Genomic DNA, 24,833 nt, shown 5'->3' on the forward strand with positions numbered 1-24,833 from the left:
TAGAAATGAGAATAATGCCCCACGTGTTTCACACTTAATTACATGGTTTTTGTGAAAAGTACTTTGCAAACTATAAAAACTCATCAAGAAGGAACTTATCAGCAAAACAGTAGCTGAGGAGCCAGGAGAAGGTAGAAGTTGCAGGTAGTTGGAAGGTAGGCTGATGTTTGAGTAGCTTCAGAGAATAGATGATTTTTGAAGAGATCAACCAAAGCTTCAAGAATTTAATTAACTCATCTGCAATAAATGGTGGAGTTTCAACCCTCTAGCTCCAAACTCTGTGCCCTTTTCTCTGTTCACATTGTCTTATGAAACCAGAGATTCAAGGATTTGAGAGAGTGACAGAGCAGGGATCAGAAGCCTGGATATATGAATCAATAATTATAATTGAGTGTTTTATCTGTGCTGGACACTGTTATAAGCATTTTGTATTTTTATAAATGAAGAAATTGAGGAATCAAGAGGTTAAATGCCACATAAGACTATACAGATAGTAAATGTACAAGCCAAGATTTGAATCCAGGTAGTATGGCACCAGAATCTGCATCCGTAATGACCAGGATACACTGCTGCCAAGCAGGTGTGCACATATATTCTACCAGACTACCCCACCATCTTCTTAAGCACTGTCCACACTCCTACACCCATTATAAAGGGTCATGTACATAACAAATGCTCTTTATGTATTTATTAAGTTTAGAAAAGGCCTTGGAATGCAGTACTGTTTAGGGTCATGATTAGGAATGAGGAAGAAGCAGCAGACATTCTGGGCAACTGGATATGGCAAACCTAGGGGAGACATGGTCAAGAAGGTGCCCAGGTTAATGGACCAGGGAATTGGCTGGATCCTCCTAGGATGGAGAGGAAATTCTGTTGAAAGAAGTCTGGAAAGGTAAGAGGGAAATCAGGTAAGAGAAATGTGGGGCTAGGGAAGCCAATTGGTGGCCACATAGGTGATAAGTTCCTCAGGATAATATGTTGACTAGTATTTCTAATTATGCCAAAAAAAAAAAATCAAAGCTGAAGAAAAAAAAATAGCATTATTAGAAATAAACTAAGACAATATAGTTCCTTGAATACATTCTGAGAAAAGTTTTCAAGACGTATTTAAGAAAATACAAGCAAAAAAACCACTCAATAACAACTGTTAATCCAATGCCCCTTTACCAATCAGGTTTAGTTAATAGCTTTCATATTGCATTTAATTTTCAAATTGTGAGATGTCAATCTGGGAAGCTTTGTTGGAAACCAACAAGGTGAGATACTCTAGCAATTACCCCCAAATAATGGATTACTGCATTCAACAAATCTGTAAATAAAAAATGTGTTTCTTTTCATTAGAGGGAATGAATTATAGAGAAAAGAGGGAATTTGGGACAACATATTAGAAAAACTGATCACTCGAATATTTACTAAATTTTCATGTGACAGATTTCTAGAGACCTTTATAGTAATTCCACAAATATACTTAAAATTTTTTAAAGATTTATTTATTTATTTTAAAGAAAGATCATGTGTGTGTGAGTGGGGGGAGGGGCAGAGGGAGAGAATCTCAAGCAGACTCTCCACTGAGCTTGGAGCCCAACTCAGGTGTTGATCTCATGACCCTGCAATCATGACCTGAACCAAAACCAAGTCAGACACTTAACCGACTGAGCCAATCAGGTGCCCCAAATATATATACATTAAAATAATCAAAAGGCAGCACTACTCTCTGCAGACAACCCCAGCTTCAGCATAAGACTTGTAGATAACAGCTAAATGCCCTTGCTGCTCTAATAATACTTAATATGAGGGCTGCAGCCAGCTGAGCAACTAATACAACTTGGTTTGTTATCTGAACTTTCAGGAAAACAGTGTATTTTCTCTCTTCTGCTTCTCATTTCAAATGTCCCTTCTATGTCAATAGGAGCAAGAAAGGAAGGCCCTTAGAAATTGCAGTTCTGGAAGTGAAAGCTTAAGTCCTCCAGGCCAGACATTAACTTTTAAAGAACATCTGAAATTCCAACTCTTATGACACCCAAGAAGATGGTGGGGATAGTTTTGTCCATGAACAAATACACAAATCTCTGAAACCCCTACACCTATCTCAACAAAATAAAAAAATAAACCTCACATTCTGCCCAAACATCATTCTTTCATTTTATTTAACAAATTTGTATTCATCTCTTACCAGATGACTGACACTGAGGATAAAGTCATAATAGTGAACAAAAATGGAAATAATTCTTGCCTTCATGGTTCACTACATAAGTGAAGATAGACGTTCATGAAATAATTACACAAGTAAGTGTAAAATGGAAACTGTTATGACTTAAAAACATCCCTATAAAAGTAACTTTGAGCTGGGGCCTGAAAAGTAAGGTGGAGGTCACTAGGGCATGGCAGAGGTGGGAGAGCTAGATAAGGAGAGTCTTCCTGGAAGAGGAGACAGCACCTGAAAAGGCCCTGTACCAAGCGGGACCACAATGTAGTCAAGGAACTGAAAGAAGGTAGGGGTGTCTGTAGCACAAAATGCCTGGGGGCTCTGGCATGGGTTGAGACTGGAGAGACAGGCAGAGTTAAACCATGCTAAGTGGAAGATTTGGGTTCTTATAAACACAATGGGAAAACATGGAAACAGAGGTTGATAGAGTAGGTATAATAGAAATCAGATTTGCATTTTGAAAGATCACCCTGACTGATCTGTGGTAAACAAATGGGCGGAGACAATAAATAAGGGCAGAACTAAAGTGGTGACAATAGGGAATGAAATTAAGGGGTTTCTGAACTCACATGATATGCATACAGACTACCTGGGCAAAGCAATAAATGGCAGTCTCTAAATATATATGGTTGGCCTTGTCATAAGAAGACTATGTGGTGAGGATCAGAGAGCATCTATGTTGGCTATAAGAACAGACTTTCAAGCCAGACTTCCTAGCATAGACTCCCATAAATGCCACTGTTTACCCTTACAAGTTATGCAATCTATTTGCCTCGGTAGGTGAGAGAATAATAATACAGATTCCACAATCTCTTACCCAAAATCTTCAGAGTCAGATGTTTTCTGAAATTCACAACTTTTTGGATTTTGGAAAGGTATGGGGTTTTACTAAGTATTGTTTAACACTTGCAACAAAGTCTTGGGCAATACCTCATAACCAAACCACTGACATGTTTTGAAGCAAAATGTATGATTATTTAACTACATGGTACAAAGACAATTAGCCAGATTTGTATCAGTCCAGATCAGGTTTTGCCACCAATGAGTTTGTACCAATGTTCCAAAAACTTTTATGTTTTTCCAAATTTTTTTTGAAATTCGGAATTGCAAATAAGGGACTGTGGACCTGTAGTAACTTTCTGCTAGAGTCACTGTGAGGAATAAATGAATTATTATTTGTAAGCACCTGGCACAGTGCCTAACACATAATAAATGCTATAAAGGCATTTATTTATTAAATAAAGCTCCAGTATACTAGCTACATGAATTTAGGAATTCCTATCCATAAAATACAAGGAGCACTAAGGATGACCTCTGAGGTCCTTCTAGTTTTCAAGTTCCATAAGACTCCAAAAATGTCTTGAGGAATGTCTGTTTTGAATGCTTTATGGAAAAGGCAGGGGTAGACCCCAAATCCACTCCTGACCAGATACAGATGATGCTATAGCAATTTAATACCCTGCCCTCCCACTTCTTCTATTCCCCATGGCAGTTCAGTTATGCTCAGACCTCATTTTGTATTTATCTCTTCAATACTATCTCACCCCCACCCTCTAAGCTCTCATCCTGGACAGCCAGCCCTGCCCCACCCTCATAGTACTACCATTACCACAGGTTCAGTCATGAACCTAAGCTCCATAATCATCAATATAAATCATCAAGCACCAGAAAGAAATAACTCCTCAGCCAAGCACAATCCTTGCCTAGAAAAGGGAAGCTAACAACTATCCCCACTCTGCTTCCCTCAAGTGTATTTGGGAAAGGGTCAAAATTAGCATCAAGGAGTCTAGCCATACGACTTTGGAAGAGTCAGAAATTTAACTGCTCAAACCTTGGTTCTCTTTTGTGCAATATTAGGATAATTAGAATAGAACCTGTTCTACTTTCTTCATACAGGTGCTATGAGGGTCAAACAAGGTGATCCAGGTAAAAGCTACCTTACAGGATATAGCATATTGGTAATACCATCCGTTACCTTACAACTAAAGTACTTTCTGCATGGGAAAGATGTCCTAGTAATGGATAGTCTCCTCCGAAAAGTTAAAATCTGCATTTTCAATGTTTTACTAAAGAAGGAAACAAACATTTATTGAGGGCTTATCATATGCCAGGCACTATTCTAGAGACTTGTACATGTGTTATTTAATCAGAAGACTTTCTTTTGTGGACAGTATCATCACATGCCTTATTCAGTTACTAAGCGTTTCTTGGTCTTTATTTCAAGGAGAATACAGTTTGATGAAAGTCAAAAGCATTTATGAGAGATTGTTAGCTTAGAAATAATAACCCCTTAAGTCAGTTCAGCACTTGACATTTTATAAGGGCTTGTTCAGTCACTGTTGCACTTGATTGCCCCAACAAGATACAATTATTAGCCCCATGTGACAGAGAAGGAAACTGAGGCTGAGCTAACAGCCTGATAAGGAAGGAACTCGGGAATCAAACCCAGGACTAAGTGTCTCTGGGTGCATGCTCTTCACCACTTATCTCTACACAATCTCTGCTGTCCTGGGAAGGAGTGTGCCACCACACAATTTTTAATGAACAAATGCTAACTTCTTTGCTCACATCATTTCTACAAACTATTTCATCTGGAAGGACAATAAAACAGCATGGGACACAACAAAAGGGTTTCATTAAACCAGGATAGCAAATGTAAGCTTAGAGAAAGAAATAAATACCCTAATGGTCACTTGCCACACGAAAATGAAAAAGTAAGGCTTGGGCCAAGATGCAGTTCTCTGCCCTCTCCTTCAAGGTCCTCCTAATAACTCTGACTTATGGTATGTAAAGTTCTAGAGCAGAAGGAAAATCGACATCTGTATGTCTTGCTGCACCATTTCCCTTCCTGTGTCAGAAGGTACTGTGGAAAACCACAGTGCAGACTTAATAGGTTCTTCCATATTTCAAAATGCTTTTTTCCATTGCTTTTTCTCCTTTTTTCTACAATGAAACAGAAAAGCAATTACCACTCCGTCTGCTCATCTTGATACTCATGCTTCACTGGGCTAGAAAGAAGAGGAAATGGGAATGGGAAATCTAAAACCAAAGACCTAGAGCCAGAAGAAAATGAACAAAGTTTTTAACTCAATGAGATTTGCATGGAAATCTGCAGTTAAAGTTTCTATCCTACTCCATTTCTGAGAAAAATCTAATTGCATCTGATTAAGGCAAGACAGGTATGGCTGTATTTTTTTTTCAATAATAATTTTAAAACTCTGGAAGTCTAATATAAGTATATCTTGCTTATATCGCAATTTACACTTTACAAAGAACTTTCACATACATTATCTCATTTATTTCCTAAAACAGTGCTAATTCTTTAAGCAATCATTTGAATTTAGAATTTAAAAGGATGGGGGGGATTGGATTATCATTTTGAGTGCCTACCAAGCACTAGTCATTGTACTGAATGATTTGTATTCACTATCTCCAATCCTTAAAACAACCCAGCAAGGCAGGCACATCAAGTCAGGGTCCCAGAAGAATTTCAAGTCATCTAAGGAGGAATGCTGCAGTAACCTGAGGCTATCAACAGCTTTTGGGAACTCTGAGAGGCTGCAAATGGCAACAGAAGACTTGGCTCTCCTGGAAGTTAAGCAGTCAACCTTTGTGATGCAGTAGGGAAATAGCCAAGGGGATAGAAACTCTAAACTCACTATCCACACCTGCTAGTACCTTCCACACCTCCATCCCCACTGAATGAACACAATTGGAACCAGAGGGCAAAGGATCCCACTGGAGGAACCCATGTGAGTGCCCAGCACAGAAGAGGCTAGAAAAGGGTAAAAGGTAGATCTAGGTGGGGGGACAGAAGTTATCCAGTACAATCCACTCCCTTTTCACCCCCTCATCACCCACTCTAAATTGAACCCAATTGAAAAGATGGCAAATCAGGATGGGATGATGTCAGTGTAGTCATTGAAAACATGAGGAGCCATCAGTGCTCTTCATAAGAGATGTCAGAGTAAAGAAGGAGGGGAGATAACATTAAATGTAACTGTTCCACTTCCTGTAGCTTCTGTATTTGAGCATAAAGCCTAAGTTGGTAAGCACAGCAGCAAGCGTTCCTCCACCACTATTACACATGCTCCCCCTACCCACAGTCTGTAACCCAACCAGATGATCTTCTTCACTGATACAGTGCCCAAACATTTATCCCTGAAGGATCTGAATTCTTGGAGAGTTATCTTTATTGGGTTGCTGCAGTTGTCCACTTGAGACAGGGAAACTGAAGGACTCCATAAAAATCTGCCTTTGTTCCTTTTCCTGCTTCTATTCTTGCTAGGACCTGCACCCCCTCCCCACTCTACACATGCCTCATGATGTCCTCCTTGTAAAGGACAAGGAATTAATGATTTCTTTAGAATAGATAACATCTAAGGAAGAACCAGGTGAGAATGACCAGAGGAAGTTATCACATGCATGTTCCAGACCACTGGTGCCAGACATCTCAACACCGCTTTCTAGCTCCAAGGAATAACACCTGGGCCCTCATCTTTGTTCTAACTGGTTCCTAGATGCCTGAGGGGACATGTACATGAGACCACTGTCCTCAATAAAAACCCTCAGACCCCAAATGAAGATAAGACTCATGCTTCTTTCCTTTCCAATTCTCCCAGACACTCTGTATCTGCTTTTTTATTTCTTCAATAAACTCTGCTCTCACTTCCTGCTGGCTCATTTTTGATTTCCATCATTCACGAAGCCAAGGAGCCTCCTGGCTGGTCCTGCAGGACCCCTTCTGGGTCCCCGGACCTAGCCTGCCATCATCACACTGACCAAGACTGTTGGGCAAGAGGTACCACAGGGGATCCCTAAAGTCCCAGACACAGTCCTCCTCACTCAATTGTGTAGCACTAACCCATTTCCCCTGGTAATCAGGATCACTCACCATACCGAGTATGGTGAACTCTTCTATCTTATGGTCCAGCAACATGAGAAGCACATAATGTCCAGGAGCAGTTTCAGCTTCCAATTCACTGGAACCATGACTGTATCCCATTTGGATGCATCCTTTCTTTGAGCATTAGGATCTCTGGGACATGAAGCAGAAGTTCTTCCCATGGGGACGCCTGGGTAGCACAGTCGGTTGAGCATCCGACTCTTGGTTTCAGCTCAGGTTGTGATCTCAGGGTTGTGAGATCAAGCCCCACGTCCTGCTCTGCACTCAGCACGGAGTCTGCTTAGGACTCTCTCTCCTTCTGCCCCCCCCCCACTCTCTCTCTAAATAGGAGGAGGAGGAAAAGCTCTTCGTTCTCCCCATGGGTTATTGGGTGTATTTGAATTGGGTGTATTTGTAAAACAGGCCACTCCCACCTTCATCCTTGGTTCTGACCAAGAGTGTCTCCCTGACCAAACTTTACTCACGCTCATTTGGGTGCTCTTCTCAACAAGGCCCTGACATTTGAGCTTTCATGTTGCTCTCTGCACTGTCCAATTTTAGCAAGAACCCTGCTAAATCAGTTTAGCCATAATCCCCCATCCTCAATATCTGATCAGGATCCTCATCTTCATAACCATCCCCCATGTGATGTCTAATGTCCCTAGCCTGCCTTAAGTATTTTCTTAGGTTGGGTTAGCCAGAATCCCCTTTCCCCTGATGTTTCCTCTTAGTAATTTTCTATCCACTGCGCCTCACCCTGCTCCTTGGCTATAAATTCCCACTTTTCCTTATTGTATTCTAATTTCTCTCTCCTACTACAAAACCCCATTGTAGTAGTCTCTTTCTCTCTTTTTAAAGATTATATTTATTTATTTGAGAGAGAGAGAGAGAGAATGCCCAAGCAAGAGGAGTGGCAGAAGGAGACGGAGAAGCAGGTTCCCCTCGGAGCAGGGAGCCTGATGCTGGGATCAGTCCCAGGGCCCTGGGATCATGACCTGAGCCGAAGTCAGGCGCTTAACCAACTGAGCCACCCAGGCACCCTGTAGTATTCTCTCTTAAATAAAGTATTCTTTACCATCTTTAGAAAGAATCATAATTTTTTTCTTAGTTTCCAGACCTCAGCATTCAAGCTACAAAGGATGACACTGTATCCATTGGTTTTAAGGCATATATACTATATCATGAAATGTAGCACTCCAAAATTTGCAGAGTATCATTTTCCTACTAGCTTCATAGCTAAGCCTTCACCAAGTCAGTCCACTATTCTGTTAAGTAGCTGCTTCTAGGTGATGTGGAACATGATAAAATCAATGAATTCCATAGACGTGAGCTGACTATGGCACATTTTTTGTTGGAAATGTGACCCTGGGTCAGAAGTGATATTGGGATACTACTGTGATGGCAGAAGAGCAGAGAGCAGGGAACGCATATATACACATGAAATATGTCTTTATCCTTTGAAGAGAAATCAAAGTCCCCTCCATGAAGTAAGAGGTCCAATGTAATGAATCTGTCACCAAGTGGCCATCTGTTCCCTTTAAAAAGTGGTCACATGTAGTTAGGAGTTTAGCATTAGCCTCTGTTGTGGGCAGGTTGGACACCAAGTTTTTTTGAGAGGAAGCCTATGTTGTTGAGCTCATGGATAATAATCTCTCCTTGCCCTTTAGCCATTTGTACAAGATCCCATTGAGCGAGTACTAGGGCATCCACAGAATGGGTATCTTGCCCACCTGGTTACCTAGAGCCTCATTCACAGAGGATGCTCTCTGCCTTAACATGGAATACAAATATCTGTGTTCACTCCAGAGAAGTTTATCCACATACTTCTCTCCCAGAATTCTGATGCCCATAGAGTACCCACCCCCACTGTCCAAACTGAACCTGAAATCAGTGGGCAAGGATGGCGATTGACACAGTTCATAGGTCATCCTCCCAGAATACAGAACAAGCTAGAAAATGATAAAGACTATATCCAGAAGGCATATATCCCACTCGGTAGATATTATTGTCCCTTTTTTTAGATAAAGAAACTGAGACACAAAAGGCTAAACAGTTTGCCTGAAGTCACACAGCTAAACAAGGAAGCTGATATTCAAATCTTCCATTCTAAAGCTTGTACTCTGCTTTAGGCCATTAACACCACATGGAGGAACAGAAAGCCTCTCAGATTCCTGTCAAGGAGAATTAGGTTCGTCTGAGAAGCAAACCAATTACCAGCTTTAAATTTTTTTTACATTGATAAGTAAAATCTAAAATTCCCTCCTGTGGTCATTAAAATTAAATCTGAAAGATCATGATGAGCAAGGAATTTAAAGAGCTTTATTAGCTCACTCAGTGGAATATGTACTTAAAGATGGCTTCACCTCCAATTGTCAGTCCCCACAGTTCCTATATTATAGGAATATAATGGAGCAACATTAGTAATTTTAAACTTTCTAATAGTCATATATTAAAAAGCAAAAAGAACACAGATGAAATTAATTTTAATAATGTACTTTATTTAACCCAATATGTCCAAAAGGTTATTTCAACATGTAATCAATATAAAAATATTCATGGGATTTTTATACTCTTTATTTGAAACCAAGTCTTCAAAATCTAGTGTGCATTTCATACTGATAGCACATCTCAGTTCAGACCAGCCACATTTCAAGTATTCAATAGCTGCACGTCGTTAATCCATATTGGATTATACCATTCTAAAGATAAAAAGGTCTTCAACTGGCTGACTGTGTCTTCTCAATGTCCCTCACATTCCTCATCTTGAAAATGAGCAGAATGGCACTCTTGGGAATAAAATGGATAATAACAATAATAGTAATAAGAATAACTAAAATTTGTCATGTGACAGGCATTCCATACTCTTAGAAAACTTATAGCATTTAATTCTTATAACAAAATATAAGTAAAATCAAGACAAGTGATGCCTGGGTGGCTCAGCCAGTTAAGCATCCAACTCTTGGTTTCAACTCAGGTCGTGATCTCACGGATCATGAGATTGAGTCGGGCTCTGCATTCGGTGGGAAGCCTGCTTGAAGATTCTCTCCCTCTGCCCATTCCCTACTCACATGCGAGTGCACAAAAGGCAGTTTATAGCATGTAACAGGCAAATAAAGGTGAGATCTACAGAAATCCAGGGTAGTGATCCAGCAGCAGTGATCAATTTGCGCTATCATAACCAAGAAAGTCTTCCAAGAAGGAGCTGGGTCTTAGGATCCTGTAAGGAAAAGATAGTATCTGACCACAAATGCAAGCAGGGTCAGTTTTATAGACATGGGACCTGTGCAGTCACACAGAGTCCTGTGATCAGAAGGGCCCCATACTTGCTTTAATGCTGACTTGAAATCCTTAGTAATTTTATCTTTGAACTTGTGTTTTTTATGTGGAATGTGCCGGGACAATGGAGAATGTACATGAGTAGAAGAAATAGACGTAATATGAAATATAAGTGTCTACCTCCATTTCTTGCCACTCCATTTTCATATTATGCACACAATACCCTATGAGTACAGAATTCCAGTAGAGCCACAACGTGTGGGAGTTCAGTAAGACTCAAAGTGAGTACAAGGTAAGTATGATATGACTACAGTAAGTGAACAGCCCCAAGAGGCCACAATTTTCATTTGAACCAGAACTTGCTTTGAACACAGAAAGAGAAGAGGAGTGTCCTAAGAAACATGAACGACCAATGAACCCTATCATAGCCTTCCTTATTTAGTTACTTCCCTGTATTAGCCAACCATTCATGCTGAAAATGAGGACACAGAAGAAAAGGGAAAGATAGGGTTAACCATAGTTTCTTTTCTTTCAGTCCTTTCTTACATCAGTAGCCTAAGGTAGAGAGATTTGATAGAACGTTTGCATACCAAGAAGTGAAACAATAATAGTGGAATTAGTTCTGTGAAACATTTTCACTGCTCTGATAAGAATATATATGTACAAGCTATGAAAAACAAATTGAGTAATTTTGGTGATTTTGCATACAAGTTAAATGCCTTTATATTTGTATTTAAAACTGGCATTGAACAATATAAGATGAATGGTAAAATTAATGCAACTAATTCAAATTTTTATTTCAAAATTTAGAACAATGTTAAATAGTAAATAAAAATACCATGACAAATCAAGACATAGAGACCATGGAGGAAAGGAAAAAGCTTTATATTTTCATATATGTAATGATCCTTTTTTCCTGCTTTTGGACAAGGGTGCCTACATTTTCATTTTGCACTGGTTCTCACAAATTATGTAGCCAATCCTGATGGCAAGCATGCAGCTTCCCCCTTTCCTACACTTATGGCAGACATTACGGACTGCATATAGCACTGTTTCCCACTGAGCCCAAATATGACACCAGAATCCTTCTCAAAGTGGTGATCCAAGGGGCAATCTAAGCAGGCACATAAGTTAAATTTATGGACATTCCCCCAAAACCAAACCACACAGATAGAAGGTGGGTGGCATTCCAGGCAAAGAAAACACTGGGTAGTGTATACCAGGGCAATGAATAGGTCAAGCTTACTAACCTATCTGTAAACTATCAACTCCCTGTTAACCTACCACTCCATCTCCAAGTGTTAAACAACATAACAAAAGTCAGCTTGATGAATGAGGTAATGAGGTTCTTGTTTCATTAGTTACAGAAATGATCCACAATTTAGAGCTTTTTGAAACCTTTAAAATATGTATAACACAATAAACTGATAAATACTTTTTTGGTGATTATTGTGTACCCCAGACACTGTCTTAAGTGATTTGTGTATATCAACTCAATCCACACAACAACCCATGACTTAGGTATTGTGCTTATCCCATTTTTATATGTGAGGAAACAAGTCCACAGAAGAATTAAATAACTAGCCCCCAGCCATCAGCTAATCAATAGCAGAGCCAGCAGTTTAACCCAGGCAGTGTGGATCTAGAGTTTGTACTACTACAGTTTCCTAAAGGAGTCTCTGCAGGTGTCTATCACAAACATGGCAATGTTTCGCCAAAGACATTGCATGTGGATGCCCTTGGTGGCATGGATTTCTTACAGTCAGAAAGGGAATGGCCTCCTCCCAGGTGACATTCTTTGTCATCTGGACTCTAGAGCAGTTCTACTTGAGCTACCTCAAAAAGTGTCTGATGAGCAATTTCACCCTTTTCAGTCCTTCCCACTCTAACCACAGCAGTTCAATCTCAGCCCAAAAAACATAAACATCTGGGACACCAGCTCAGCCAGCCAAAATACCCTATATTCCAGTTTGGGTAAATATTATTATATAATGCCTTCCTTCAATCCTTAAAATTACTTATGGGAATCTAAAACCAAGAGTCCTTAGAGATTGTCTAATTCAGGGATAATAAAAAAAGTTTATCTTAAATGCCCACTCTGATCTGATCAAATGGTGGTTGATGCATGGAGCAATCAGATGAGAAGGATTTTGAGGACACTAGGACAGAGTATGTGTCTAATTAGTAATAGGTAAAGGGAGGAAGAAGCAGAAACCGACATGCTATTCTGGCAATATGATGTAGTACTCAAGAATGCGGGCTCTGGGGTTAGATTTCCAAGGATTGAAGTCTTGCTTCACTGTTCCCTGATGGTGCAACGTTGACCAAGTTACTAAATCTCTCTAACCATCAGTTCTCTAATTTATAAAATGAGGATAATAAAACTATCTCATAGGTAAGGTGTGAGAGTTTAATGGAATAATATATGTAATGTATTCACTGGAACATCTAGCATACCCTAAGTACTTGGCATATTATTATGTACTGGCCATAAGCTATTCGTGGTGCCTGGTATGAGTCCTGAAGGAGACAGAGACAGAAATAGTGCCATGCATTTAGCAATTCTTTCTCTTTTTTTTTTTTTTCAAGTTTTTATTTAAATTCCAGTTAGTTAACATTACTGAGTAATATTAGTTCAGGTGTAGAATTTAGTGATTCATCACTTACATAGAACACCCAGTGCTTATCACACAAGTGCCCTCCTTAATAATCACCCATTTAACCCATCCCACCACCCTTCTCCCCTCCAATTAACCCTCAGTTTGTTCTCTATAGTTGAGAGTCTGTTTTCTGGTTTGCCTCTCTCTTTTTTTCCCCACTATGTTCATCTGTTTTGTTTCTTAAATTCCACATATGAGTGAAATCATATGGTATTTGTCTTTCTCTGACTGACTTATTTTGCTTAGCATAATACACTCTAGCTCCATCATGGCATTGTGAATGGCAAGATTTCATTGTTTTTGACAGCTGAGTAATATTCCATTGTGTGTGTGTATGTATCTCTATATATATCACATCTTCTTTATCCATTCATCAGTCTATGGGCATTTAGGCTCTTTCCATAATTTGGTTATTGTTGATAATGCTGCTATAAACATTGGGGTGCATGTATCCTTTTGAATTAGTATTTTTGTATCTTTTGGATAAATACCTAGTAGTGCAATTGCTGGGTTTAGGGTAGTTCTATTTTTGACTTTTCGAAGAACCTCAATAGGATTTTCCAGTGTGGCTGCACCAGTTTGCATTCCCACCCACCAACACCTGTTATTTCCCATGTTGTTAATTTTAACCATTCTGACAGGTGTGAGGTGATATCTCATTGTAGTTTTGATTTGTATTTCCCTGATAATGAGTGATGTGGAGCATCTTTTCATGTGTCTTTTAGCCATCTGGATGTCTTCTTTGGAAAAATGTCTATTCATGTCTTCTGCCCATTTTTTAACTGGATTATTTGTTTTTTGGGTGTTGAGTTTGATTAAGTTCTTCATATATTTTAGATATTAACCCTTTATCAGATATGTCATTTGCAAATATCTTCTGCCATTCCATAGGTTGCCTTTTAATTTTGTTGACTGTTTCCTTCTCTATGCAGAAGGTTTTTATCTTGATGAAGTCCCAGTAGTTTATGCATACAACATTTCTGACCTAGTCCCATCTCTTTAAACATACAGATGGAGAAACTGAAGCTGTGGAAATTTGGGGACATTCCCTAAATCACATTTATTGTCTCCCTCAAAATTGAAGGAAGGCCCTCAAGGAACACCCTATTGTGGCCCTGACTCTGCTCATGACCTGCATGCAAACCTCTGTGTCACTGCTCTCTAGATTTCAGCTTCCTCATTCATAAAATAAAGGAATTAGAATCCAGTTGATCTCCACAGAGCAGTCACTCCCAGAGAGTCCCGTGTTTCCAGGGGGTGAGAACCACTTTTACCCACACTTCAGTGGATGTCACAAACAGCAATTCTTTCCTTCCAGGTTTTTTTTTTTTTTTTAAGATTTTTATTTATTTATTTGAGAGAGAGAGGGAGAAAGCATGAGCAAGGGAGAGGGGCAGAAGGAGAGGGAGAAGCAGACTCCCTGCTGAGCAGGGAGCCAGATGCGGGGGAATCCTGGGACCCCAGGACCATGACCTGAGCCAAAGGTAGACGTTTAACTGACTGAGCCACCCAGGCACCCCTCTTTCCTTCCAGTTTTGACAGGTTCAGTGTAAACTAACCACTGAGGTGTTCCTTTCACAAAATACATGTTCCATCTGCTTTATTCTCAAAATTCAAAATTTTAGTACTGAATGCCACAGCTGGACACCAAAAGATCACACAATTATTTTTTCAGCAGACCTCAAAGAGTCTATTAGGCTATGACCCACAATGGTCACATCAGCAGCTTTTCACTTCCTCTTGAGTCTTGGCCAAGGCAGTGTTGAGGTGCATTTTCCAGCTTATCTTTCTCCAAATTCAGACTTCCTAGACCTATGATTATACTTTTAAAAACATTTTTTATTGAGATGTAATTGACAAATAAATGGAGCTGTGATAATACTTTAACCAACTTTTTTTTTTTTTTTTAATTGAGTCCAGCACAAGTGGAAGCTCTGCTTCAAAATCTCAAGGCAGGGGCGCCTGGGTGGCTCAGTCATTAAGCGTCTGCCTTCGGCTCAGGTCATGATCCCAGGGTCCTGGGATCAAGCCCCGCATCCGGCTCCCTGCTCCACAGGAAGCCTGCTTCTCCTTCTCCCACTCCCCCTGCTTGTGTTCCCTCTCTCGCTGTGTCTCTCTCTATCAAATAAATAAATAAAACCTTTTAAAAAAAAAAAATCTCAAGGTAGAATCTAAAACACTGGACAAAGTCCAGATTTTTATTAATTTTCCGATAGGCATTAAATTCTAATTAAGCACCCAAACAATTGTGTGAAAAGGAAAAAATATAAATTTAAGACTAAGCACACACATACATAATATACATTATATTTATAATAGGAATAAACACAAATATCATAAAACACACGTTTGTACTTGATGATTTTGTATACATATTTTAAAAGCTGTCTATCCTCAAGGATTATTAAAGCAGTGGCTTTGTAAAACAGGGGTCACATATTCAAATTTTGCTAAGACCTTCCCAGTGTATTTCAGAGAAGTATAACACAGATGTTAAGAATTTGAACTCAAAGCCATATTATCTAGGTTCAAATCCAGATTCCTCCACTTTCTAGCTGGCGACCTTTAGCAAGTTATTAAATTGTCTTACCTCAGTTGGCTCATCTGTAAAATGGGAATGATGATGACTACCTCATAAGAGTTGTGAGGATTCAGTGAGGTAATACACATCAAGTGCTTAGTCTAAAGACTGCACATATTTTGATAATGGTGAATTGAAGCCTGTTGGAATGATGCCTCAGTTATCAACTTCTTTGTTTCCTCTTATTTTGCACATAAAGAAATTGAAGTTCAAAAAAGAGTTATGTTGGGGCGCCTGGGTGGCTCAGTCATTAAGCATCTGCCTTCGGCTCAGGTCATGATCCCAGTGTCCTGGGATCGAGCCCCGCATCGGGCTCCCTGCTCCGCGGGAAGCCTGCTTCTCCCTCTCATACTCCCCCTGCTTGTGTTCCCTCGCTCACTGTCTCTCTCTGTCAAATAAATAAATAAAATCTTAAAAAAAAAAAAAAAAAAGAGTTACGTTACTTGCCTTAAGTAGCCTTCATTGATCAGGCCAGGGTAGGAAGCTACTTTGTAGCAGCAAGGACCAGAATCCAATTTTCCTAAACTTCAGACGACTGCTTTCCCCAGATCAGTGTTCTTTCTGCTTCATTTGCGGCAATAATGCTTCACCACCTGGTTCTAGTTAGATGGGCTTCTTGAGAGGAAGTTTGTGTCATTGTATTTTTTTTGCCTGGCATAGTTCCCAGCACATAGTAAAATTAATTAATGTCCATTGTTGAATTAAATTTGTTGGTTCTTTGCTTTATACACCTGAGTTCTTTTTAGATGTTGCAAAGAAGCTGATGGCCAGTTATTTAGTTCTTAGGGAGAGAGTATACTGTAGTAGTCAAGAGAAAGGGTTCTGAAGCCAGAATGTATGCGCTCAAATTATACTTCTGCTACTTACTATTTAATGTAACTGTGGGCAAATTACTTACCCTCAGTTTCTTCAGTTATAAAATGGAGATAATAATGCCTCTGTCACAGAGCTTTGAGTAATAAATTGGATAATATGTGAAGGTCAGTTTTTTTGTGTCTACTTGGCTAGCCTCTAACACCCAATTAATTAATCAAATACTAATCTAGATGTTGCTGCAAAGGTATTTGGTAGAGGTGGTTCACATTTATAGTCAGTTGACTTTAAGTAAAAGAGATTGTTATAATATGAGTGGACCTGATCCAGTTATTTGAAAGGAGGAAAAGCAGAACTGAGGGTTCCCTGAGGAAGAAGAAATCCCACCTGTGAACTACAGTGTCATTTTCCACTTGAGAGTTTCCAACCTTCCTAATGGCTTGACCTACAGATTTTGGACCCATAGTCACATAAGACAATTCCTTGTATGCGTACACACACGCATATATTTATACATGGCATATATAAATATCCTACTGGCTCTGTTTTTCTAGTGGGACTCTGACTGATACATAAGCACATACCTGGCATACAGCACTTACTCCATCAATTTTAAGTGCTAATAGTGTTAGTAATGTTTTGTTATTTTATTATTATTTATTGAACATGTAGAAAAAGCTTTCAACACATGACTATAAAAATACATTTTTGTCTTTGTCTACAATTCTCCTCAAAGGGATCGTGCCTGCAATGTTTGAACAACTAAGTAGAAAAACTGTATATAGGTAGATAATAATAAAGCAAATGTGGGAAAATATTAACATTTAGAGAACCTGGTAAAGGATATATGGGAATTCTTTGCACTATTTTTGCAATTTTTTATGTCTGGAATTATTTTAAAATAAAAAGGTAAAAATTTTAAATAATGAAAATTAATAGAATTAATTTAAATTAAATTTTAAAATTTCCAACAGATTTACTCTGTCAGAATCTGAAGGTCTGACATAAGGATTGCTGATATGAAGTGAGAGAAAACTATAAAATGCCTATTTTAAAATTACTAATACTATTTAATAACCAACTCAATTGCTCCTATTTTAATTGTGCAATATTATCTTTATAAACTTTTTTTTAAAGGTTTTATTTCTTTATTTGACAGAGAGAGAGAGCCAGTGAGAGAGGGAACACAAGCAGGGGGAGAGGGAGAGGGAGAAGCAGGCTTCCCGCTGAGCAGGGAGCCTGATGCAGGGCTTGATCCCAGGACCCTGGGATCATGACCTGAGCTGAAGGCAGACGCTTAACGACTGAGCCACCCAGGCACCCCATCTTCAAAGGAGAAAGAGAGAGATTACATTATGCTTGGGTAGAATAGAGGGAGAATGGGTATGATTTCACTACAGAAAAATGAAAGATGGAAAAGGAGGGCCTTTTTGACAAATGAAACAGGCTAAGTCAGTCTATTTTAGATGATAAAATCTTTGTCTATTTAAACTCTTTTTCTATGTAATAAATGTCCAGCGGATAAATGACCAGACTGGCTCACTGCCTGGCAGGAGTCCATATATTTAAAAGTTCCTCTTGGAGGCCGAGTGCTAAGAAGATTATTTAGAAAATACCTAGAAGTTTCCTGGGTCTAGGCCTTTCTGCTGGATCAAAGTGCACCCTGTGGATAAATGTACCCAGACTGAAAAGGCTGAAATCCTGGGCTATCTGCTGGGACTCGGCTTTGTTCTAACACCTCACCTTTGATTAAGAGATTGCAAGCTGCCTTATTATTAAAATTGTAATTCAAACTTTCTTGGCGGCTACACAACTGGAACCTCAGACAGGCCGCCTACCCTTTAAACATGACATTTGAGCTAATACGCTGTCCTTTTGCCAAGACACACATTACTAAAAATCACTGGAATCTAAAAGCACCAAAAGTTCAGTAATCAAACCCCAAATGCTGATTGCCACTGCTCAGTACCCACAGCAAGGAGTTTCATTTAGGCTTTATGAGAATGCATTAGCAGACCAGAGCTCATCACCAGGGCACCTGGAGGCTGTACCCCAGCATGACAGTGAAACACCGAAAAAAAACCCAAAGAAAAATCTACATGCTTTGTGATTTCATCTGTTTTCCCCAGTCTTCTACTATCACTATCTTCCATTTGCAATCTGTTCCAAGGAGAGCACAGACCATCCAAAATTAGGGTCTTAAAGTAGAACTTAAATTCTGACTTCTATATTTTACAAAGTATTCTTTGAAAGCCTACCAAATACACAATGCTTTGTTAGTTACTATACAAAGATATATGAGACATCATCTTTATCTTTCTATTAAAAGAGAGTATATAATCTAGGAGAGATAAAACATACAAACCAGAAACAAGTATGACATCATCTTTGGCACACAGGCATTCCAAAAACAAAGAGGTTAGGGATGGACTTTGTGGGGTGTCCACCATAATGTTAACTTGTTTTCTCTGAGTGGTGGGATTTGAGTTGATTTTCATTTTCTTAGTACTTTATACTTTGTTTCAAATTTTATAGAAAGCATGAGTAGTTTTTACAAAAACAATATTGCTATTTCAAAAAGAGAAGGCCTTCATGGAGGAAATGGAACTTTTTAAATGGCTGTAATTTAGGAGAATAATAGTGAATTTGTTGGGTAACCATTCCCCACTCTATCTTCTTTGGAAATCAGAAATCAAAGGAAGAGAGGCACCTCCTCCATGAGCCTCAGCAAATTCACGACTCCCTACTACTTGCTCCTAATTACTTTGCCAGTGAAGTCCAGGAAAATGCAAGTGGCATAAAAGGCAAGGCTCTTTCCAAACCACCAGGTCCAACAGAAATCACTATAGAGGAGGCTACATAGAAGCAGGTATTTTCATGAAATGTAATTTGCCAAAGAGAAAACCTCAGTTAACAAGGACCAACTGATGGTCCTGATACGCCTGTGAGCAATCATCCACTTACTGGTCATAGCAGCCAATGGAATGACATCTTCTCAGAGGAAATAATTCACCTCTGCTGCACAGCAAAAATCTTCCAGATGCAGAAACCTAGAACAATATATGCTTAAATTGCTTGAGTGGTAAGAACTAAAGCTTTTCCAGAAACAAGGCAAGGTGATAAAGTAGACTGCTTTGGATGCTCTGTGAGACTCTACAAAGGTACACTCAAAATGATTGCCTCCTAAAGAGGGTGGATATGAGAAACTCAGGACTTTGGTTTTGCTGAGTGGAAAATATAAATTTGGGAGGCAGCTTAGAAAATAGAGATGAGGTTGAAGGCTGCTACCAGTACTCATCTTTCTCCACCCATACACTGCTCAAACTCACCTCTAAATGAACAAAGTTCATTCTTAGTCTTTCAATCATTTCCATGTTCCTTATACTTACCCAAAACACCCTAGACAAGACTGATATCACACGGCAACATATGGAAAAAACAATAATGCTAAGGATACTTAGTGTTCTTTGTTCCCCCTTGTCTTTGAAATTTCTTTTTAACTAAAGAACTACAAATATGAGACATGCAGCTGTTTTGATACAAAGCCCAAAAGGAACAGATATGTTATTTTTTTCTATTACATTGTACATCTTTCTACAAAAATAGATAATGCCCCAATGATTTGATATTAGAATCAATAATTCCTTTCTTCCTCCTTCTTCCAGAAAACCAACAAATACACAGACCACCCAAACACAAAAAAGTATAAAAATTGAAATCTGCAAATGTCTGGTTTTATATTAGAATCAATAATTCCTTTCCTCCTCCTCCTTCCAGAAAACCAACAACTACACAGACCACCAAAACACAAAAAAAAAGTATACAAAATTGAAATTTGCCAATGTCTGAAGTAAAGCTCAGTCCTGGGAAGCAATGGATGTATCCCTTGGTGCAAGTTAATGCCAATTACCTCCAAAGAGATCCACAATACAATGAATCTGAGATTTTAAACACAGAGAACACAGGAACAGGGGCCATTAAACAACCTAGCTGATGAGGCAAATATTCATTACCCAAACTGTAATATTTAAAATACTAAGACAACAGCCCCATAGTATTTATATAACCCAGAATCAGAAGAAAATGGAATTATCATCATTAAGTTCTAGTAAACTCAAACCCAAAACAAGAAATACAGAATCCCAAAACCACATTTAGTATTTTAGTTTCTTCTCCACTTTATTTGGGAACTTTGTTCCCTTGGAAAGTCATTTCACCTCTCTGGGACTCATTTTCCTCTGTAAAATTAAGCAGTTAGGTTAGATGATATTTACAATGCTGAACGGCTGCATAATATAACACCGGGAAGTTAGAAAGCCTGCTATTCAATGCCTGATCTGTCATTAAAAGTTAGGCAAGTCATTTAACCTTCCCTGATCCCCAAAATTCCTCATCTATTAAATGGAGACAAAAAATCACCTGCTCTGACTACCTTATGCAGCTGAAGATAATTGGTTGAAAGTAGTTAGAGAACTGCAAATGTCATACAATTATAATGAAGTAGAAGGATTATGATCATTTTAACTTCCAAATCATTTAACAGAAAAGTGGTTTTTTTTCTTAATTTCAAAAGGGAAAACAAAATGTGATGATTCTATTGCTCTGAGCAACTTTGGAGCCAATGGCTGATGAAGTTATTGAAGATACAAGATAGGATAGTGAGAATCAGAAGACAGGTCCCAATACAGACTCTGTGGGACCTTGAACAAGGCACTTAATCTGACTGATCTCCCTTAGCTTCTGGATCTCCAGGACACAGAGCTGGGCAAATTATAATACCTAACATTTACTGAATGCTTAATACTTGCCATGCACTGCTTTTCCCATACCTTTTGTCAGTTACACCTCAAAATAGTCCTATGATATAGGTAGTATGATCCTTCTCATTTTACAGGTGAAGTAACTGGCACTGTGTGGGTATATAATGCTTATGGTCACCTAGTGCTTGGTAACAGGTGATCCATCTGATTTCAATGTCCACACTCTTGACCTTAAACCAACAGCTCTCCAACTCTTAAAAATTATTGAGGGCCCCAAAGAGCTTTTGTTCAGAGTTACATCTATTGATATTTACTATATTAGAAATTAAAATTAAGAACAATTTTAAACTTTATGAACTCATTTAAAAATAAGAATCATAAACCCATTACATGTTAACATAAATAAAATATAAACAAACTATTTTGTGAAAACTCTTATTTTTCCAAAAACTAAGATAATGAGAAGATTGGCAGTGTTTTACAGTTTGCAAGTCTCTTTAATGTCTGGCTTCAGAGAAGACAGTAAAGAAATGGCCATTACCTCCCAACCCCATTCCCCAATGGCAAAAAACAAAATATTATAAAAGCAAATGGAAAAGAAACTAGAAAAAGATCATCACAATTATACCAGTACCATTTTAACATTTATCTAATAAGCATCTTAAATTTCTAAATTAGAAGGTCACCATATTTAGTGAATGAAATGGAATAATAATCATAATGAGATTCTAAATTGCATTTTATACTTCAGTGATAATCCCAGACAAATCAGCCGTTACTAGCAATTACTGATAATTTATTTTTGTTAACAGCCTGAAAAAGTTTTTGAAGGGAAATTAATGATAGAGAGATTGATTAGAAAAAAAATGCACATGCCTATTTGATTCTAAGAAGGTCTAATACAAACCCTCCTAAACAGAAGCATAATCTAAGGGAGAAAAATGATGACAGGTATAGGACTGATAAGGCAGGGAGACATAGTTAGGTTCCTACGAGAAGATGAAGTGCCAGGTAGCCTCAGAACTAGTATTGGGTGAGCATTCTGTCTGAACATCTGTGATTTACTTCCACCATTTCCTTCCTCAAGCCCCAGCCAGGCCATTCCTTCCTTCACCCTGTTCCTTTTACTCCCCATGTTCAGGTAGGGCCAGCCTGCCATGACTGACACTTGACTTCAGGGAATAAGCAAAAATAATATTCTGAACGCCTTTCCCTGTTTGGTCCACCAGGTAAACAATCTTTATTCACTCAACTCACTGAAACAATTTTTATTCACTCAACAAATGCTTTGTAAACAATAATTATGTGCCTTTGTTTCCTTCAAGTCTTAATGTAAATATCACCTCAGTGAGGCTGTCAGTGGCCATCCATATAAAATTGTAAGCATCACCACCATTACCACGTGGCTGTTACATCCCTCTCCTCTCTTCTTCCTTTATTTTCTCTATAATGTTTATCCCTAGCACATTTAAAATTTCATTTATTTATCTTATTTACTTTCTATCTCCCCAACAAAAATGTAGGTTCCATGAAGACAGGTATTGTTTTGTATGCTTCCCTCACAGTTAATTCCCCAGCACCTAGGATGGAGGCTGATATACAGAACTCTATTTCTGTCTTTACTGCACATAGCTCTTTCCTTACTGAAGAGAGTTTGACAAGCCCAAGTCTCCAAACTCCCTAGTCAGATTCCTCACCTGCTTTCACACTCACAAGCACATTAATGCTAACCAGATATATAGGAGAGAAAAACCACACAACACACTTGTTGAGTGAGTGAATGAACAAATGGCTGTAGCATTTTTTCTCTGTGAAGAGAAAAAGAAATAATTAAGTCACAGACTATGCTCTCAAGGAGCTCATGGTCCACCAATGACTCTAAACCACTAACACGTGACAGATGACATTCATATCTGTCAGACAGTTCCACAGCCATGCTTGATATTAAAAACTCTGGCACTAATAAAACGAACAAGAGACTATGTGCAGTTCTCCCTTGATTCCTGAAATTCCATCCTTTTGTTCCTACTCAAGAAAGCACTGGGATTGAGGAATTCAAGAGATTGAACATGGTATTCCCATGGGGGTAACCTTAAATCTTCTATTAAAGGTAATTTTTCCTAAAATTTAATACTTTCACTGTGATTAGTAATCAATTACTTATGCCATAAATCATGCCCATTGGCAATATTTCAGAATGTCTAGTTCGTTTTGTAAAACTGCTTGTCTAGAAGACAGGATGAAGAATGTCACTTCACAGATAAGGAAAGCTACTTGGTCTATCAAAATAATATGTAATAACTACCTGGAAAACACTTGGATCGTACAGAAAAATACAGGACATTGTTCTTGAGTCTACCTTACTCTCTAAAATGTGAGCTTTTATTCTTTGTCTATTCCCCAATGCCTCTGGAATGCAGAACCCTTATATACCTGAACTCCAGGGTTTTAGAAATCAATCAATCAATCATTGGATAAAAAACTGAAACACAGAACAAAGGAAGAATAATGAATGGTCATTAACAATATGCCAGAGATTCTAAGCGCTCCAAAACCTATGTAACTCAGGGGACGGAGCAAGATGGCAGAGGAGTAGGAGACCTGGATTTCGTCTGGTCTCAGGAATTCAGCTGGATAGGGATCAAACCATTCTGAACACCTACAAACTCAACAGAAGATCGAAGAAAAGAATAGCAACAACTCTCTGAACAGAAAAGCGACCACTTTCTGGAAGGTAGGACGTGCGGAGAAGTGAATCCAAGGCGATATTCGGGAGGATAGACGGCGGGAGGGAGGGGGCCTCCGTCGGCCACTTCTGGCAAGTGATAGAAAGTGGAGCACAAAATTGGAACTTTTAGAAGTCGGCTCCGCTGAGGGACGTTGCTCCAGTGGCTAGGCAGGGGATGGAACCCTCGCTGGGACAGTGTGGCCTCAGGACCCCCGGGGTCACAGAAAGACCAGGGGTGCCTGAGTGTGGCAGAGCTCCCAGGTATCAGAGCGGGGAAGCCAGCTGCAAAGACGGAGCCGAGAAGTGGGCTCTCAGCTCGGGGTTGTGATAAACAGTGATCTGTGGAACAGGAGGGCCACTGCTCTTCCAGAAGGGACCCGACAAGCGGCAGATCTGGGGAGACTCCCCTTCCTCCCCTAGGAGGAGCGGCACGGGAGCGCACCGCAGGGATCTGCGGGGTTTGGAGACTCCACACGGGGTCGGGTGCCAGAGATAGAAACGCGCGGTCACAGGCTGGGTGAGCACAGAGTGCGGCTGGAGACCGGGGAGATGGGAGTGATTGATTGCTTTTCTCTGGGGGCGCACTGAGGAGCAGGACCCCGAGTTCTCGCCTCCTCCGAGGCAGAGATTGGGAGGCCGCCATTTTCACTCTCGGCCTCCAAAGCTGTACGGAAAGCTTGCAGGGAACAAAAGCTCCCGAGAGCAAACCCGAGCAGATTACTTAGCCCAGACCCTGCAAGGGTGGGGCAATTCCACCTCTGGCAAAGACATTTGGGAACCACGGCAACAGGCCCCTCCCCCAGAAGATCAGCGAGAACAGCCAGCCAAGACCAAGTTTACCGATCACTGAGAACAGCAGAACTCCGGTGCTAGGGGAATACTGCACATAGAATCCATGGCTTTTTTACCATGATTCTTTAGTCT

General features: G+C 39.4%; 1 long non-coding RNA gene across 1 annotated transcript in view; it reads right to left on the reverse strand.

Annotated features, from left to right (window-relative positions):
• The window catches only part of LOC116636746, a 31,244-nt gene extending 11,783 nt beyond the window's left edge, over positions 1-19,461 (reverse strand). The window contains exon 1 of the long non-coding RNA XR_004300387.1: positions 19,386-19,461. This is a non-coding gene — a long non-coding RNA (uncharacterized LOC116636746). The remainder of the gene's footprint in view (positions 1-19,385) is intronic.
• Positions 19,462-24,833: the final 5,372 nt, after the last annotated feature.

Source organism: Phoca vitulina, unplaced genomic scaffold, assembly GCF_004348235.1.
Source record: "Phoca vitulina isolate PV1807 unplaced genomic scaffold, GSC_HSeal_1.0 scaffold13, whole genome shotgun sequence".
Lineage (NCBI taxonomy): Eukaryota > Metazoa > Chordata > Mammalia > Carnivora > Phocidae > Phoca > Phoca vitulina.